The sequence below is a fragment of the Cynara cardunculus genome (genome assembly GCF_001531365.2).
Source record: "Cynara cardunculus var. scolymus isolate 2C chromosome LG 8, CcrdV1, whole genome shotgun sequence".
Taxonomy (NCBI): domain Eukaryota; kingdom Viridiplantae; phylum Streptophyta; class Magnoliopsida; order Asterales; family Asteraceae; genus Cynara; species Cynara cardunculus.
Genome location: NC_037535.1, coordinates 12797766 through 12815915, shown reverse-complemented (window position 1 = coordinate 12815915; position 18150 = coordinate 12797766).

Below are 18150 nucleotides of genomic sequence, written 5' to 3'. Positions count from 1 at the left end.
TCGGTCTCTTGCAAAGTCTTTTCTCAAAGGATCTATGGATCTACTTTAAAGTACCAGAGCTTTACTTGTGCATGTCATACACTCTGAATAGAAATTTTTCATGAAGATTCTTGCAGATATAGCCTGGTGGATCACACACTAATGTACCAGTGTGATAGCTTGCCAAATCTCCAAGGCTTATGTCTAGTGGCATTAAATGCACTTTATTCTTTTTCAGAGTTAGGGCCACTTGAAAATCTTCCACACCGCCCCATAGTCTTGCTCTGAGTATACCATGGATGATAGCACCGAGTCCTTTTCTAAATTTAGCCACTTTATCTTCAAATGGGGCCAGTTTATTATAGAGTTGGAGTAAGTCTGCAAGATGAATGAATTGGAAACCTGCTTCAAAGAATTCATATATTCTTATCTTCCCTTTCAACTGCAAAGACTTGATATACTAAGCTCGTCCATGTTCTTTGCTTGACATCCACCAACTTTATTATTGGCAGTTCAGAGTAAACATCCCTTCTCATCTTCCCTATCTTGCGATAAAAGCTTCATACTCTCTCTTGAAGCCTGCAGACTTTCTTATGAAAGAGTCCACATAAGTGATAACTCTGTACTCTTGCTCTGACATAAATAGATTCTAGAATTCGAATTCAAGGAACTATTCATCCAGATTATTTGACTTGCCTCTTTTTCTTTTTGCTCTTGCTCTAGAACAACCTTTTTCAGCTCTGGAGAGATGTAGTATTCTTGAGGCAGGATCACATATTTTTCAAAAGCCTTCTTGGTGTTCTCCTCCATTATCACCAAACTTAGGCATTCTATAATTAACTCTCTAGTTTGAGTCTGGCTTGGATTTCATCAATAAAATTTTCTTTTATTTCCTCTTGCAAAGCTGATTTCTTCAAGAAAGTGACTAAGCATTTCAGATGAGAACAAAGGAATCCTTGTAACCTCTAGAACATACCTCTGTGAAGAAGTTTGGAAAAAATATTGTTGTTGTTGTACATTCACAAATTTTCCAAGTAGAAGGATGTTTTCGAATGTTTCAGTGAGGGAATCCACAACATTTATCCCGGCAGCTTCAGATCCAAAGCAACCTGTAAGTCATATAGCACCAAATTCCTGATGTAGATTCCCATGGTCCTCCTCAACTCCAATTCAGCCTAGGAGATGTCTGCCTTTTGAAAAAATATGTAGCAGAAATACTTGATCTTGGAGCTTCAGCCTTGAAAAGTCAGAACTGTAGATTTGGTAGACACAGTTGTTAGCCCTTATGATTTGCAGGTCAAGATAATCCACAACAGCAAAGGATTTGATTTGGAATTCAACAACTTTAATTATTGGGTTGTCCATATTTAGTTTTGTTTGCTTCTTTCTTATCTTGCTTGCCATTCCTGAGTACCTTATCTGAACTTTTCCAGGTCAATTCCCAACAATCTCATGCTCCAACAACACCTTCTCCTCATGGTCTGATGAATACATGTGGTTTAAATTCTGGTAGGAGACCATGGTTCCATCATTCTTGAATATCTCCAACTCATCATTAAATTCAATGTCTTCTTTTGAAGTTTGGTCAATTGGTTCTTCCTGTTCTTGTTCTGCTATTGGAAAGAATGAATGAATGAAAGAATCTTGATTTAAAGGAATGAATGGAAGACATGAGTTTGATAAAAATTCCTCATGCATGTCTTCTAGTTCATCATTTGGTATTTTAGACTCCCCATCAGAACTAGGAATGTTAATGACCTCTACTTGCTCCTCTGTTTCCATTAGATCTTCACCATCAACTACTAATATTTTGTACCTTCCCCCCCCCCAAATTTCTCCTTGAGTTTCTACCTCACATTCCCCTCTTCCTCTACATCATTTGATCCACAGGCTCCTACAGTCTCAACCTCTCCCCCTTCTCCCCCTCATGATTATCAGAATCATTCTGATCATCATGTTTCCTCTTTGAGGAGCCACTCTGCTTCTTACAGCTTTTGTTCTTAAGGTCTCTCCTGGTGAGCATGGTTATGTACCCTAGATCAACTATGCCAGCCTTAACTTCATTTAGTTGGGCAACAATGACAAAATCCTCAGTATTGGGCATAAGGCTTTGGGAATGGCAGGGATGGGATTTTGTGTGGAAGCAGATGGATCACTTGGGGGTTGGCTAGGTGTTTGTGTTTGAGCTTGTGTTTAGGGGTGATCCATATAAGACTGCTTAAGGGTTGAGAGGTGGCTTAATATAGTGGCTTGTGTTTGACCTTTCATCTCAATCATCTTATGAGACCGAATATCAAAGTTCTTCAGAATACAGCTTTGGAATACTTGGAACTCCTAATTGTATACAAAGTTTCATGCCAAGTAGTTCCAGGTGATTTGGTTTGCATCCTCCATCTTATTGACAGTCTCCAATTGAGTTTTTGTGAGGAGTTCAGAGTTGTCAAGACTAGAAATATTTTCTCCCAAATTATCTTCCATAGTGTCCACCCTAGCCTCCAAACTCCTTATCTATTGAGAAGCCGTCAATTCATTTATTTGTGATTGAATCTTTGCAAATTCATCCTTACAATATTCATTAAAGTTGTTAAACTCTGTATTTGTGACTATTGTAGATAAGAAACCAGGATCAACAAATGATCATGTTTGCAATCTTATACTAGGTGTGTGTTGGCTTGTTGATGTGACTAACACATCATGTACAACAGATATACTTAGGTACTTCATTGATGTTCTTCCCCCCAGTACTTCCACCCAATCTTTGATCATCCCTAGAAGGAATGTCTATAGGTGTTGAGATTGGTTGACAAACAAATTGTGTGGGTAAGTCACAAAGACTTGTGCATGCATTAGAAAGAATTGCAGTTTGATGATCTGCATTAGGCTCAAAATGGGATGGACTCCTAGAATCAATGTGAATGAAAGGAAAGTGAGGAGGGGACATATGTTCCTCTGTTTCAACATTGGCTTCCTCCGAATGAGGAACCAATTGTATATGTGCTTCTTGCCCCTTGAGTGTTAATGAAACATCTCCTTTTCTAGAAAGAGATGAGTGGCAGGGTGGGGTTTTATCAAGAGGTGGCATGGGTTCACTGCATGTTTTAATATCTGTCACACCCCGCTAAAGCGGAAACACGAGATGTAACAGGTAAGCGAGTCACAGCAGCAGAATATAAATAACACCATTCAAGTTTTACAAAAGATTCAAATTAAACACCCATAACCAAGTTGGGATTGAATATTTCTTTACAAAAGTTTGCAAACTGAACTCAATCGGTGACGCTACAAATATGCTCCCAAAAACTTCATTTCTTACTTAAATCCTGAAAAGCATGAAACATAAAACAAGTCAACTTACAAAGAGTTGGTGAGTTCACGGGTTTTCATATGCACAAAACATTACAATGCATAAATCATATCTTGCAAACCTATGTATAACTTTTGCACTTAATAAATGTAAATCTACCACGATGTTTAAACTTGAGACGCTATTGAGCCTTTCCTGACCAATGTGCCCCATTATTTACGAACGACCTTAAGTAGCCCGTACACTCACTTAGGTCCCATAGTTCGTAGTAGTACTAATTCAACGGTGGTCCAAATTCCACATGATTAGACTAAGAAAAACATAGGTAATGTGCACCCCTTTCTGGGTGAGACTGTCAACACAATAGCGGCTATCCTCAATTACCACGGCCCGAGGACATGCCCGAGTTAACAAGTAGCGTTTACGGACGGGGACTTTATTTGGAAACATACTCCCAAGTACATCAATTTAGCATTTGGGAGGTCTAAACTCATCATCAAGAATTTTGGATGAGTTTAAGGCACTCATTAATACCCTACAACCTTGAGTAACACAGCCCCCAAAACAGATTGCACACTCTTCGAGTGACGGCCATTTGGGGGGTCTAAACTCATCATTTTTCAGATATTTGAATTCCATTTTAAAGCTAACAAATAAGGCTAACCTCCAGAAAAAGAATTACCCAATTCCATTGAGTTTTTTTTTTTTTGAGGAAGGTAAAACCGATTTGAGATGCATGCAAGATTCTGCCAGATTTTAAAATACATCTTTTCATGATTAAATTCCACATGCAATGGGTTTTCTCCTACATTCTTAGAGTTCAAAGTTCGTGGTTCATAGATTACCATCATTTGAAGACATTTTCATGTGTTGGATGTATAATCTCCCCTTTTGAGATCTCCAGAAAAATTTAATTACAAGAACTAAAAGTAGGAGTAGAATAAATAGGAATTTTTGTTATTTTATATAGGTAAGATAACTAGTATAATACATTTTTCTTGAGATCTTGAATATTCTTCAAGATTGACAGATTTCCTAAAAGTACTTTGAGGATGGAATCGGCTGGAGGGGAGGTTTGATTTAGAGAGGGAGCGAGATTAGGGAGAGGAAAGGTTTAAGCAAATATGATAATTGGAAATGAGAGTTTCAAAGGAGGTGGGGTATTTATATGAGGATTTTAAAGAAGAAAATGGGCTGGCCTCTAAAGGCCCAAACCCAATAAAAACTTTTATTTTTCTTTTAAACAAGAATAAGCCCATTATAATCCCAAGATATTATTTGCCAAACATTATTAAAAATAACCTTAATAAATCAAAGCTCCATCTTTTTGATAAAATTATTTGGACATTCAAATGAGACTTTTGTATTTTTAAATTTGGATTTTACAATATCAACTTTATTTTATTTGGAGCATTTTTAATATATTTGGCATTACATATGTTAGCTTTACCAGTTACCCGTCGAAACAAGGTTCTATAGACTATACTTTGGGAACTAAGCCAGACGAATTCTAATCAACATGACTAGATCCTAATAAAATATAATTCTAAATATAGAATCCCTATAAAGGTGCTAACCTGATGCTCAAAAATGACGGATGTCACAATATCTCCCACCAAGGAGTATGGAGAGATAGGAGATGTGGGTGACCAACTTTTATGGATGGGGCAGAGTCCTCTAGTTCTTTTGACCTGATCTCACAACCTTTCTTTGATTTTTCTCTCTTCTACTCTCACTCTCTTTTCCATTTTCCCTCTCAGCACTCTAAGAAGACTTTCCCCTTGGGTCTCCTCCCCAATACTCATATATTTTGACCCCTCACCTCTTATCCTGGTGGGGGTTTGCCTCTTGGATAGGGTCTGTCGGCTCTGGTAGTACCATAGAAGCACAATAACTTATTAGAACCTCATTATCAAACGTAATTATGCCCTTAGCTCCCTGGGAAGGGGTATATGATTTGTTAATGTAGACAAGGGAATAGTAGATAACCTGAGAGAGTCCAAGAAGAATTATGGATCCATGTCTTCTCCTTCTTTGCTTGGAATTCTTGACTCTAAATGGTATGTAGCCAGGGGGCTTTGCAATGTATCCCTTTATTTCTTCTATGAATAGGGAGGCATAGTCATAATGCATGTTGAATTCAAACCCATGGAAGAACTTCAGGGTTTCCTTGAGGCTTGATTCAGACTTGAAACTTTGAGAGACAGGCAGCTATTTAGGTAGGAGAAATGGCAATACCAAACAAGTGGTAAGGGAGAAAGAGTACCATCCCACCATTGACATCAGTTCTTCTTCATCTTCATAATATGAGAGGTATTTGCACTATTGTTGAAGGTATTTCAATGGCACCTCATACTTCATGGTAAACATCATTTTGAGTGGATGGGCTTTCAGCATTTCAATTACTATCTGGTGCCTCGATTTGAACTTTTCAGATTTGAGGTTCAAGGCATAGTTGTTATCCTTGATCACCTCATATTCAGATTTTGGTAGGATGGCTTTGCTTAGGTCTGGCACATAAGTTGCTAAATACATGTCAACAATAGGGGTTGGGTGATTTCCACGAGCATCACCCACCTCCCCTTGGGATTCAGCAGGTACAGGGGTGTCTGGAACAGGTTTCTCAGGTTGGTGTTCTTTATTTTAGTTTATGATAGGGGCTAGGTCATCATCTGCAATATGGAATGATGAGATGTTTTATGCCAAAGGAAGAGACACATGTTGATTCAGAGACACCTCAATATTTCCAACCATGATAGAAGTACCCAGGTTGACCTCATTGTCAGAGTCTGATGATGAAGAAGGTTCGAAGCAGGTTTTGGTTGTGTGAATGTATTTTTGAACATTTGTTTGTGAGTGAGCCATTTGTGAGATTGGGAAGGGTATGATGAATCAAAGGCAGGTTATAGCTTTGTGAGTTCTTGAAAGCAAGTGAAAGTTCCCATGTACCAAGAGTATTAAGAAAATAAGAACACACATAGTATGAGTAGTCAAAAGTTTTGATATGTTATTGAAGATGAAAGATTCAAGGCAATCTTCTTACTATACTAAATGATTGAATGAATCATTATTGAAGAGAGCAATGATCCTATCTATATAGAGAATTAATAGAATAAGTAAACAATGAAATTGAATCCTATAAAAACAGGGAAAGATAATCTTTATTGCTAATAGGTTGTTACAGGATGAACATCATCCCCTCGTTCAAGTTAGAACACCTATGAACTCAAGGTCTTCAGACTTTTTCTTCAGATTTGACACTTAGGCGCTCTTCGTGTCTTCTCTTGATATAACTCTAAAGATTGACTCTTCAGACTTGGTCCTTATGCCCTTGAGAAGCTTCAACACCGGAACTCTGAAGTCTTCTTGTTCAGAGATATGAAGATAAGTCTTTCAGACTTTAGACTTAGTCGTGTGAGCACTTCTTCATTTCAGATCTCTGAAAATCTATATTTCAGATTTCTGAAGTCTTCTCTGTACACTTCCATCCTTAGCAGATTTTGAAGCAATCTTTATATCTTTCAATCTCCCTCTTTGCTTCAAATCTCAAAACCTCTTTCATTAAGAATGGGAATAAAGTTCTCAATGATGATTCATCTGTATGTGAGTTGTGAATCTATCTCCACTCTCATCCATTTGATTAGATCTTTCAGCTTTGGCCATTCATTTTTTGAGATGATCCTTAGGTTCCTGCGTAGTCGTTTCTCCAAGGATCTGTGGATTTGCTTTGAAGTACCAGAGTTGTACTTGTGTATGTCATATACTATGAATAAGAACTTCTCACGTGGATTTTTGCAGATGTAGCCTGGAGGATCACACACCATAGTACCGTGTGAAAGCTTGCCAACTCTCGAAGACTTATGTCTGGAGGCATTAAGTGCATTTTATTCTTCTTCAGAGTTAAGGCCAATTGAAAGTCTGCCATACCACCCAATAGTGTTGCTCTAAATTCCATGGGTGATAACAGTGAGACCTTTTCTAAATTTTGCAACCTTGTCTTCAAATGGAACTAGTCTGTTGTGGAGTTGAAGCAGGTCTGCAAGATGTATGAATTAGAAATCAGCTTTAGAAAACTTATACACTCTTTCTCTTTCCTTTCAACAACAAATACTTGATATCCCAAGCTCCTCCAGGTTCTTTGCTTGACATCCACCATCTTGGTTATTGCCAACTCAGATTGGACATCCCTTCTCATTTTCCCTATTCTTTCAATGAAGGCTCCATATTCTCTTTTGAACCCTACACACTTCCTCGTAAAGGAATCTACATAAGTGATTACTCTTAATCCTCTTTCTAACATGAATAGATTCTAGACATTAAATTCAAGGAACCATTCATCCAGATCTATTTGACTTACTTCCTTCTCCTTATGCACTTGTTTTTTAACAATCTTTTTCAGCTCTAGGGAGATGTAGAATTCTTGAGGCAGGATCACATCTTTTTCAAAAACTTTCTTGATTTTCTCCTCCTTGATTATTAGACTTAGGCATTCTCTGACTAATTCTCTGAGTTTTAGTGTGCCCTTGATTTCTTCAACAAATTTGTCTCTGAGTTCCTCTTGCATAGATGAGGCTAGTTTTCCCTTTTCCATTTCTTCAAGGAAGTGACTAAGCACTTCTTATGAGAAGAGATGGATCATTGTGATTTTTAGAACATACTTCTGTATAGAAGTCTTGAAGTAGTACTGTAGTAGCTGCACATACAAACTTTCAAAGCAAAAGGCTATCTTCAGATGTTTCATTTAAAGGCTCTGCAACATTTATTCTTGGCAGTTTCAGATCCAAAGCCACTTATAGATCATACAACCCTAGATTTTTTATGTAGATTCCCATGGTTCTTCTTAATTCCAACTCAGTCCAGGAGATATATGCCTTTTGAAAAAAGGTAAGCAGAAATACTTGATCCTGGAGCTTCAGCCTTGAAAAGTCTGCACTAGAGATTTGGTAGATACAATTGTCAGCCCTTATAACTTACATAACTAGACAATCCACAGCAGCAAAGGACTTGCTCTGGAATTCTACTACTTAGATTATTGGGTTGTCTAAATTCAATTATGCACTCTTCCTCCTTAGTCTGCTTATCATCTCTAAACACATCATCAGAACTTCTTGAGGCCAGTTTCCATCAATATCATGCTCCAGCATCACTTTCTCCTCATGGTCTGATAAGTATATGTGACTTAAATTTTGGAAAGGGACCGTGGTTCCATCATTCTTAATTATTTCCAACTTATCGTCAAACTCAATGTCTTTATCTGAAGTTTGGACAGTTGGTTCTTCATGTTGTTCTGTTGTTTGAATGAATGAAGGAATAAATAATCTTGCTCTGGATGAATGAAAGAATGGAATAATTGCAAGACATGAGTTTTCTAAAACTTTTTCATGCTTGTTTCCTAGTTCATCATTTGGGATTTTAGATTCCCCTCAGGACTAGGAATGTTGATGACTTGTGCTATTTGATGCTCTATTTCCATTTGATCATCATCAACCATTTGAATTTCTTCTACTGTATCATCAACCATGGTTTCTATTTTATTTTCACCATTATGTTCTACTTCTTCCATTACCTCAGCTTCAACACTTTCTGTCTCCTCTTGTACCCTCAGTCCTCCTTTTGTTTCTTCTTTCGCTTCCCCCTTTTTTTCTACTTCATTGGATCCCATAGGCTCCTCCATTCTCAGCCTCTCCCCCTTTTCCCCTTATGATTATCAGATTCATTCTGATCATCATATTTTTTTTGATGAACCAGCTTGCTCCTTGCAACCAAAGTCTTTAAGGTCTTTCTTTATGAGCATGGTCATGTATCTTAGATCTACCATGTCAGCCTTAACTTCATCTAGTTGGGCAGCTGTGGCAAACTCCTCGGTGGCATATAAGCTTTAGGAATGGCAGTGATGAGATTTTGAGTGGAAGCAAATGGATCACTTGGTGGTTGGCTAGGTATTTGTGTTTGAGCTTATGTTTGGGGGTGATCCATAGACTGCTTAAGGGTTGATAGGTGGCTGAGTATAGTGGCTTGTGTTTGAGCTTGCATCTCAATCATCTAATGGGACAGAATCTCAAAGTTCTTGAGAATACATCTTTAGAACACTTGGAACTCTTGTTTGGACAAAGATTTGGATTCCAAATTGTTTAGGGTGATTTGGTTGGTGTCTATCATTTTCTTGACAACCTCTAGTTGATTTTCTATTAGGAGTACAGAGATGTCAAGACTAGAGATCTTTTCTCCTAGATTTTCTTCCATTATGTCCACCCTAGCCTCCAAACTCCTTATCTCTTTAGAAGTCGTCAATTCAAATCTATGAGTGAATCTTTGCAAATTCACCCTTACAATAGTCACTAAAGCTGTTAAACTCCATATTTGTGACTATTGTAGCTAGGAAACAAGGATCAACAAATGATCGAGTTTGCAATCTCACACTAGGTGTGGGTTGGCCTGATGATGTGACAAACACATCATGTACAACAGATATAGTTGGGAGTGGGATTTGATTTATGTTCATCCCATCAGTACTTCCACCCAATCCTTGATCATCCCCAGAATGAATGTGTATGGGTGTTGAGGCAGATTGACAAACAACTTGTGAGGGTAAGTCACAAAGACTTGTGCATGTGTTAGAAAGAATTGCAGCTTGATGATTTGCAGTAGGCTTAAAATGGGATGGACTCTCATACTCAATGTTCATGAAAGAAAGATGAGAAGGGGACATATGTTCCTCTATTTCAACATTGGTTTCCTCCAAATAAGGAACCCATGATGTATGTATTGCTTGCCCCATGAGTGTTAATGAAAGATCTCCTTTTTGAGAAGGCGATGAGTGGCTTGGTGGGGTTAATGCAAGAGTTCGCATAGGCTTACTGCTTGTTTCAATACCTTATACCAAAGAGTATAGAGAGATAAGAGATGTGGGTTCCCGACTTTTTGTGGATGGGGCAGTGAGTAATGGATAACCTGAGAGTGTCTTGACAAGTTGGGTTTATCACACCAATGTGATGCGATGAGATGGGATCCTCGCATCAGTATGTTACAAGGAAATGTGGTTGTCTCACCCATGTGATGCGAGGAATTTATGTTTCATATATATGATGCAAGAGTTTTATTATAATGTAATAAATGAGTTGTTTAGCTATTTGATGTGATAATTGGATCATCTCTCATTCTTTGATGCGACAAAAGAGATTTTCTTTATTAAAATATTGTTTATTTGTTATTGATACAAATATGAATTTGTAAATGTGTTTTGGTGATTATTCACCTTGTAATAGCAAACAAAAGAGAATTTTTACTAAACCTCAAGGTCTAACCCTCATTTTGGTGTTTTGAAAATGTGCACTACGGTCTGGCATAACTAGATGATAAAGGCAAGGGAAAATTTTGAAGAGTTTATATCTGCTTGCATGAAATTATGGAATGATGTGTTATCTTCAGTATTTGAATACTTGTTATCTATACAAGTTTTGTATAGGGATTTTGTGGAAAAATTAGCTATCTACTTTGTAATGTAGCTTTTGTAGATATTGAGACCAGATGTGTAAATTATATTTCTTAATATATAGAAATATGTGTTTATATGCAAATGTGATATTGGACTGTCACTGTTTTCAATGGAATCAGGCTCGGAGGGGATCAAGTGTCAGTTTCTTACTTGCAGTGTGCTATTGATGCCATTTTATGGGGGAATGGAATCAAAGAAACATTTGTAATCTTTTAGGCCTCCTCAAATGTTTCAACTTGCTTTAGGCTAAAAGTTAACCTCTCTAAAAGTTGGTTATTTTGGATTTGTGTTCTAGAATCTGATGTAAACTCAATGGAAGAAATCTTCAATTATAGTTCGGGAAAAATTCCTTTGCTATATCTGGGGACTCCAATTGGAAAAAAAGAATGAAAAAAATGTGACAATTGGTCTCCGATCATAGAAAAAATAAAGACCAAACTAGCCCATTGGAAACTTCACAATTTAACATTTAGGGGTAGATTAACCTTAATAAAATCGGTTCTCAAAAGTCTCGCTCTGTACTTCTTCTCTTTACTTCGAGCTCCTTCTCGAATTTTCAGTGAGCTTTGAGCGCATTTGGAAAGATTTTTTTTGGGGGAGGGATGATGAGAGACAAAAAAAAACTTGGGTTAGATGGGATTTAGCTCTTAACAATCTTCTTGCAGGTGTTAACATCGAAAGTCTCCGTGCATCTAATTGGAGCCTTGTTTGCAAATGGTGGTGGCTGTATAAAGTGAAGTAGGATGCCTTCTGGGCTAAAGTCATAAGGTTATATGGCATGGATGGAGGACTTGCATCGAGGACAATCTCAATCGTCATATGCATGAATTTGGTCATGTTTTGGGGTACATTCTTCACATATTGGAGATGAAGTTCTACATATTTCTGGTCGGATAGGTGGCTTGGAGACTTCTGCTTATGTGACTGGTTCTCGAGATTATTTGGTTTGGAATGTGATAAGCAGATTCATTGAAATTCAAGTGAAAATTGATGTGACGTTATTAAACAATGGCAACTAGGATGGCCCAACCAACTTCATGGAAGAGCCACTAACGAACTTATCGAGCTAAAAAGACTGCTTCCCCATTCTCCTCTAAAGTCAAATTGTGACTGTTGGTGGTGGCTTTTAGATGTTTCATGTGTTTTCTTGGTTTATACACTATAGCTTGGTCAAGACTGGTTCCTAAGAAAGTTCTCATATTCATTTGGCGTCTCAGTCTCAAGCGTCTTCCTGTCTGTGAGGTGTTATTATGATTTAGGGATCGAACTCCATTCGACGTTCTGCCCTCAGTGTGGTTGTAACATTGAATTGGTTGACCATTACTTTGTTGGATGAAAGTTAATTCTTAGTGTTTGGAATCAGATATTTCGTTAGTGGAATATGATGGATATTAACCTCCATTCGATAGACGACATCGTCGTATTGGAGAACCATAACTATATTCCTACTTCTTATAGAGGGTTAAGGAATGCAGTACTTTGGGTTGCCTTATATAAAATCTGGAAGTCTCGAAATCAACTCGTGTTTAATCCTCGTCCGTCAGGCCATTAGGATCTCATCCTTGAAATTCAGCTACTCTCGCATTTCTGGATTTCCTCTTGCTCTAAGAGACTTTCCTTTTTCGTCGGTTCAATGTGTAGTGGTCATTTATTGTAGGGTTCTTTCCTTCGCCTCTTGTGCGGTTCTTTTGAATGTCTCTTGGTTTCTACACCTTTTATAATCCATGTACTCTTTTCTTGAGTATGTATTTTGCATGGCTTTCAAAACAAATTGAAAACGATATTGGAAAGACAACTTATCAAACCCGAATGCCAATTCGAATCGTACGTAAACAAAATCATCAATAAAAAATGTACCATTTATAACATAGTTATGTATGCATGTACTTTGATAAATTTATACATTGATTCTATATAAACTGATAAAATTCTTATCACCATTTTATAATTTGTGTAACAGATCTATCTTTAGTTTCAACTTCAATTTAGTCAACAATTTATACTAGTTTCTTCATCAACATTATTTGAAACTAAGGCCAAATTTTTCTTTCCTAAGGTACATGTATATATTTGACATTACTTGTGTGTACGGATGTAAAGTCTATTGTAAATCGAAAATAAAAGACTAATACAAATCTCCATTAAAAATAATTTAAAACTAAAATTTTAATTGTTAATTATGCTAATTTTTTTTTTGGAACATAACCCTAAAGAGAAAACTAATTATATGAAAAATTATTACAATCACAAACTAATCTCTCAAGTAACATATCAGTTACACCCACATTATCCATAAATTTAACTCACATTTCTACACTTTATAACAAGAAAAATAATAATCAAATTCAACTATATTCGATTGGAGTGCTTTCGAACTAATATTAAGGATTCATCTTTTGTCGCTCGACCTACTGAGAGATGTTTTTATAAAATGTCAATAGCCATAAGGTTTAATGCATCAGGTGTTGTATTTCAATATGACACCAAGACCCAAATCGAAGCTTAGCTTAAGAAGGTTTCTTTTTTGTGCTCAAGGTGGGTTGCTATCGTGGCAGATGGCAGGAGTGCGAGGATGATCACACGAGAAAGATTGGTCTCTGTACAATTGAGGAAATTGTGCCAGTGGCACAACCGTTAGAAGTATTGGTCCTAGTATAGTTGGGTGATTGTGCCATGTTATAGTGTCAATGGAATAATAGCGAGGCACAATCGCGGTCGTTGCCCTAGTCAAAACCTAATTTTTGGGTTTTCTTGTAAATTGTAGACTTTAGTTTGCTTTTACTCCTTAATACAAGAGAGAACTTGACAATAAGAGTTCTTAACGTTACATTTTATGAAATGCTACAATTTAAAGCTTTTAATCAGTAAGTACTCCTTGTATTCTCTTTTCGGTATTGAATATACAAACCACCATCTCCCCCCCTATGGATGTACATTATCTCATAATAGTGAAACCACGTTCAAATTTGCGTCCTTACCATTATCATTATAGATCATTATTGCATTGATGTGGTTGGTTGTTATTGTCTCATTCATCGCATTTTGTTAAACATAATCTTGAGGTCTATTTGTTTATGCATTGTTGTTTGGTTACTAGTTATTGTTTTGGGACCTTAGTGCTTTGTTAAAGATAAGTGAATAACGCCCAATGGTGATACAAAATATGACTTCTTGCCAAATGGTTTTCATAAAGGAAGGGGATTAATATGATGATATATTTGCTTCCCTTGTTTGATATACGTTCCTTTGGATCTGTTGAGTGATTTGGGTTTCTTCAAAACAAGGTGGTAGTGAATCACGATAGTCAAAATGCAATTCATCTTCCTAAAAATTTGCCATTTAGCTAGAGGACAAAACATATACATGTTCGGGAGTCCTTTGTTGTAGCTATTCATGGAAACAAGGTAATTTCACTTTTGAAGATACAAACGAATGAAAATGAGAAGGATTTATTTACAAAGTGTTGTGTCCGTCGAAATTCAAGCATTGCTCAAAGCTCATTTGTTTGCTCAAGTGTTAGTGCTAGGAACTGGGGGGGAAGGGAAGATGGATTATATTGTAAGTTCATATGAGTTTGATTGATTTTATGAACGATACTATGGTTTTCATTTGGGGATAAGGCATTTTTGTTTTAGAATTGCATGTTGATGGGTGATGACCATGCTGAAGCCCGTTGGCAAGTGAATCATTTGTATTGCATATCTGATCTTCATGTTCGTGGTTTGATGATTCACTTGTGACTTGGTGTCAAGGTGGAGTGTTGTATTTTAATGTGGCACCAAGACCTAAATCGAAGCTTAACTCAAGGTGTTTGTTGGTGCTAAGGGGGTTGCTATAATGACAGATGGGGCAGGATTGCGGGCATGATCACACGGGAAAGATTGGTGTTATACAACTGGTAAAATTATGTCAGTGGCACAATCACAGGGCATTATCGTGCAAGAAGTATTGGTCTTGATACAATTGGGCGATTGTGTCATGCTATAGTGTTAGTGGACAATAGTGAGGTACAATCTCGCACGATGCTTTCTGGATAAAACCTAATTATTTGGTTTTCTTGTAAAGTTTAGACTTTAGTGTGCTTTTACTCCCTATGTGATAATACGAGTGAGAACTTGAGAGTGTGAGTTCTTAGAGTTACATTTTGTCAAGTGTTACAATTTGAAGCTTGCAATCGGTAAGAAATCCTTGTATTCTCCTTTTGGAATTTGAATATACGAACCACCATCTCCCCCTATAGATGTACACTATCTCACAATACCGGAACTACTTTAAATCTTTGTGTCCTTACTATTATCGTTTTTAGATAGTTATTGCATCATTCTGGTTGGCTTTTATTGTCTCATTGATCACATTTTGTAAGACACAAGCCTAAGGTCTATTTGTTTCTGCATTGTTGTTAGGTTTATGCACTAGTTGTTGTTTTGGGACCTTATTGCTTTGTTAAAGATAAGTGAATATCGTCCAAGGGCGATACATAACATGACTTCTTTTCAAAGGGTTTTCACAAAGGAAGGGGATTGAATATGATGATATATTTGCTCTCTTTGTTGTACATACGTCCATTTGGATCTTGTTGTTCATAATAGCAGTGAATGATTTAGAGTTGTAATAGTCAGATGTCAAAACTGCTTTCCTTCATGGTAATTTGTAGACCATCTACATGGCTCAACCGGTAGGGTTTAAGGTGGTAGGGAAGTCATATCAGGTTTGCAAACTCCATAACTCGTTGTATGGCTTAAAGTAATCACCATGTCAATGGAATAAGAGGTTTGACTCCTGTATGCTCAATTTGGGATTATACCGAAGTATAAAGAATGCATTTGGTTATGTCAAGTGTACGAATGGCATGTATACTTACGTCTTATTGTATGTCGATAACATGTTGATTGTTTCCAAGGATTCAGATGGGATTAATCATTTGTAAAAGCAACTTAAGGCCAAGTTTGTTTTAAGGATCTTAGAGCAGCTAAGCATATCTCGAGATGGAGATAACCCAAGATAGAGAGAAGAGAAAGATGACATTGACTCAAGTGGAGTATGTCAAGAAAGTGAAGGTGGTTCGACAAGGAAGGGTAAAGGTCTCATCTACACCCTTACCTTTACATGTTAAGCTTTCTAATTGTGATTGTGTAGTTACTGAAGCTGATAAAGCCTATATGAGAAAGATACCCTAAGCTAGTGTTGTAGGTAGTTTTTTATATGCCATGATTTACACATGACTAGAATTAGCACAAGTACTAGGTGTTGTGAGCATGTACATGTCAAATCCTGGAAAAACGCAATGGGAAGCCGTGAAGGGATCTTGAGGTTTTTGAAAGGTACAACTGGGAAAGGTCTTGTATTGGGGGTAAATCAGAGTGGGTGAAGCTTGATCGATTACTGTGACTCAGATTACGCGAGCAAGTATAAGTTAACCTCGAGCTATATGTTTACATTTTCTAGAGCAACCATTAGTTCGCGAGCTAGGTTGTATGCGGTAGTGGTGTTTTCCATAAGTGAATCTTATTACCATAATTGAGGCTTCAAATGAAGCTCTATGCTTGAAGTATTCGTTGAGTGATTTGGGTTCTATCCAAAACAAGGTGGTAGTGAATTGTGACACCCAAAATGAAATTCATCTTGTTGAAAATTTGGTTTCAGCTCGAGGTTAAAACAAAACATGTTCAGGGGGTCCTTTCTTATGGCTATGCACGAAGACAAGGTAATTTCACTTTTGAAGATACAGATGAATGAGAATGCGACAAATATGTTTATTAAGCATTGTGTTCGTTGAAGTTCAAGCTTTCGTGAGCGATAACCCTGTGTCCGATAACAAATCTGAGCAATAACCTTGATAACTTGTTGAGCGATAACCAAAGTTGTTTGAGAAATTGTTCAATTTTCAAGAGCTTACCTGTTTTCCAAAATCAGTTCAAGATTATTTTCTAAACGATCAGTTCAAGTTTGTTTCTGAAAAGGTCAAAAGATATGTCGAGTATTGGATCAAATTCTAAACTTTCCGTTCTAGTTGCCGGTGAATATCAACAATGGAATGTGAGAATGATTCCTTTCTTGGATAACAAGGATGAAAGGTTAATGCAGTCCATTAAAAATGGACCTTATGAATGTTTTGTGGATCTACTTGATTATACATCAGCCGAAGGTATTGTGTTCAAAGGCAAACAACAAAAGAAAGATCCCAAGTATTTTTCTAAAGTGGAGAAAAAAATGGCCCAGATTGACGAAAAGGCATTTGCATATATGCTTATGGCCATATCGAATGAATTGTTCAACATAATCGATAGTCGCGGGTCAGCCAAAGAATTGTGGGATGAGCTGGAAAAGCAAATGCTTGGAAGTGGTAAATCTATGCATACCATAACGAATCAATTTATCAGTGCTTATGAAGGATTTAAAGCTAAAGAGAATCAATCCACCACCGAATCCTACAATCGATTCAATGTCATTTTGAATGATTTAAGGAGGAATGGCATTCAAAAATCTGGTGCTGAGATCAATTACAAGTTTTTAAAGAATCTGGAGCCCGAGTGGAACACTCTTGCAGTCAATCTTCAAATGAATAAGAATATGTCTGATATGATCTATACAGTATTCTGTTTGAGCAAGAAGAGATTGTTAAAGAATTGTTGAATGAGAAGAAAATACTTGTTGACTTCTTGGCTTTTTTGTCTGAAAAGCAAGGTAAGGTCAAATCTGAATCAAATCATTCCAAGTCTTTGAAATCTGAGTTATTAGAACAGTCTAAAAGTAAGTCTACTGAAGATTCATCTGCAAATTCTGATAATGATATCCCGGAGTTATCTAAGAAACTTGCCTTGCTGATATAAAAGTTCCAAAAGAGGTTTGGGAAGAAAAAGTTCAACAAATATGACAAAGTTTTCTATATTAAAGGATTAGAGCATAACCTCTTCAGTATAAGGAAGTTCTGTGACAATGGTTTTCATGTTAAATTCTTTATTCAAAGATGTGCCATAATTGACTCGGAAGGAATTGAAGCTATTAGAGCTGAACGATACGGTAATTTGTATGTAGTAAACTTTAAAACTCTGATTGTTTTTCGGCCTATCTATCTAATATCACAAGCTACAAAGGAAGACAGTTGGATATCGCATTGCAGATTATCTCATCAAAACTTCAAAGATATAAACAAGCTCATAAGCAGAAATCTAGTCATTGGTCTTCCAGAACTAAGATTTGACAATGATTCTCTTTGCTCCACGTATGAAATGGGAAAGATGACCAGAACTTCCCAAAAAGCCAAAACTGAATCATCTTGCAAATCTCCGATCGAGATGATACATATGGATCTGTGTGGACCAATGCAGACTCAATCATTAGGAGGAAAAAGTATATTTTCGTGATGGTCGAT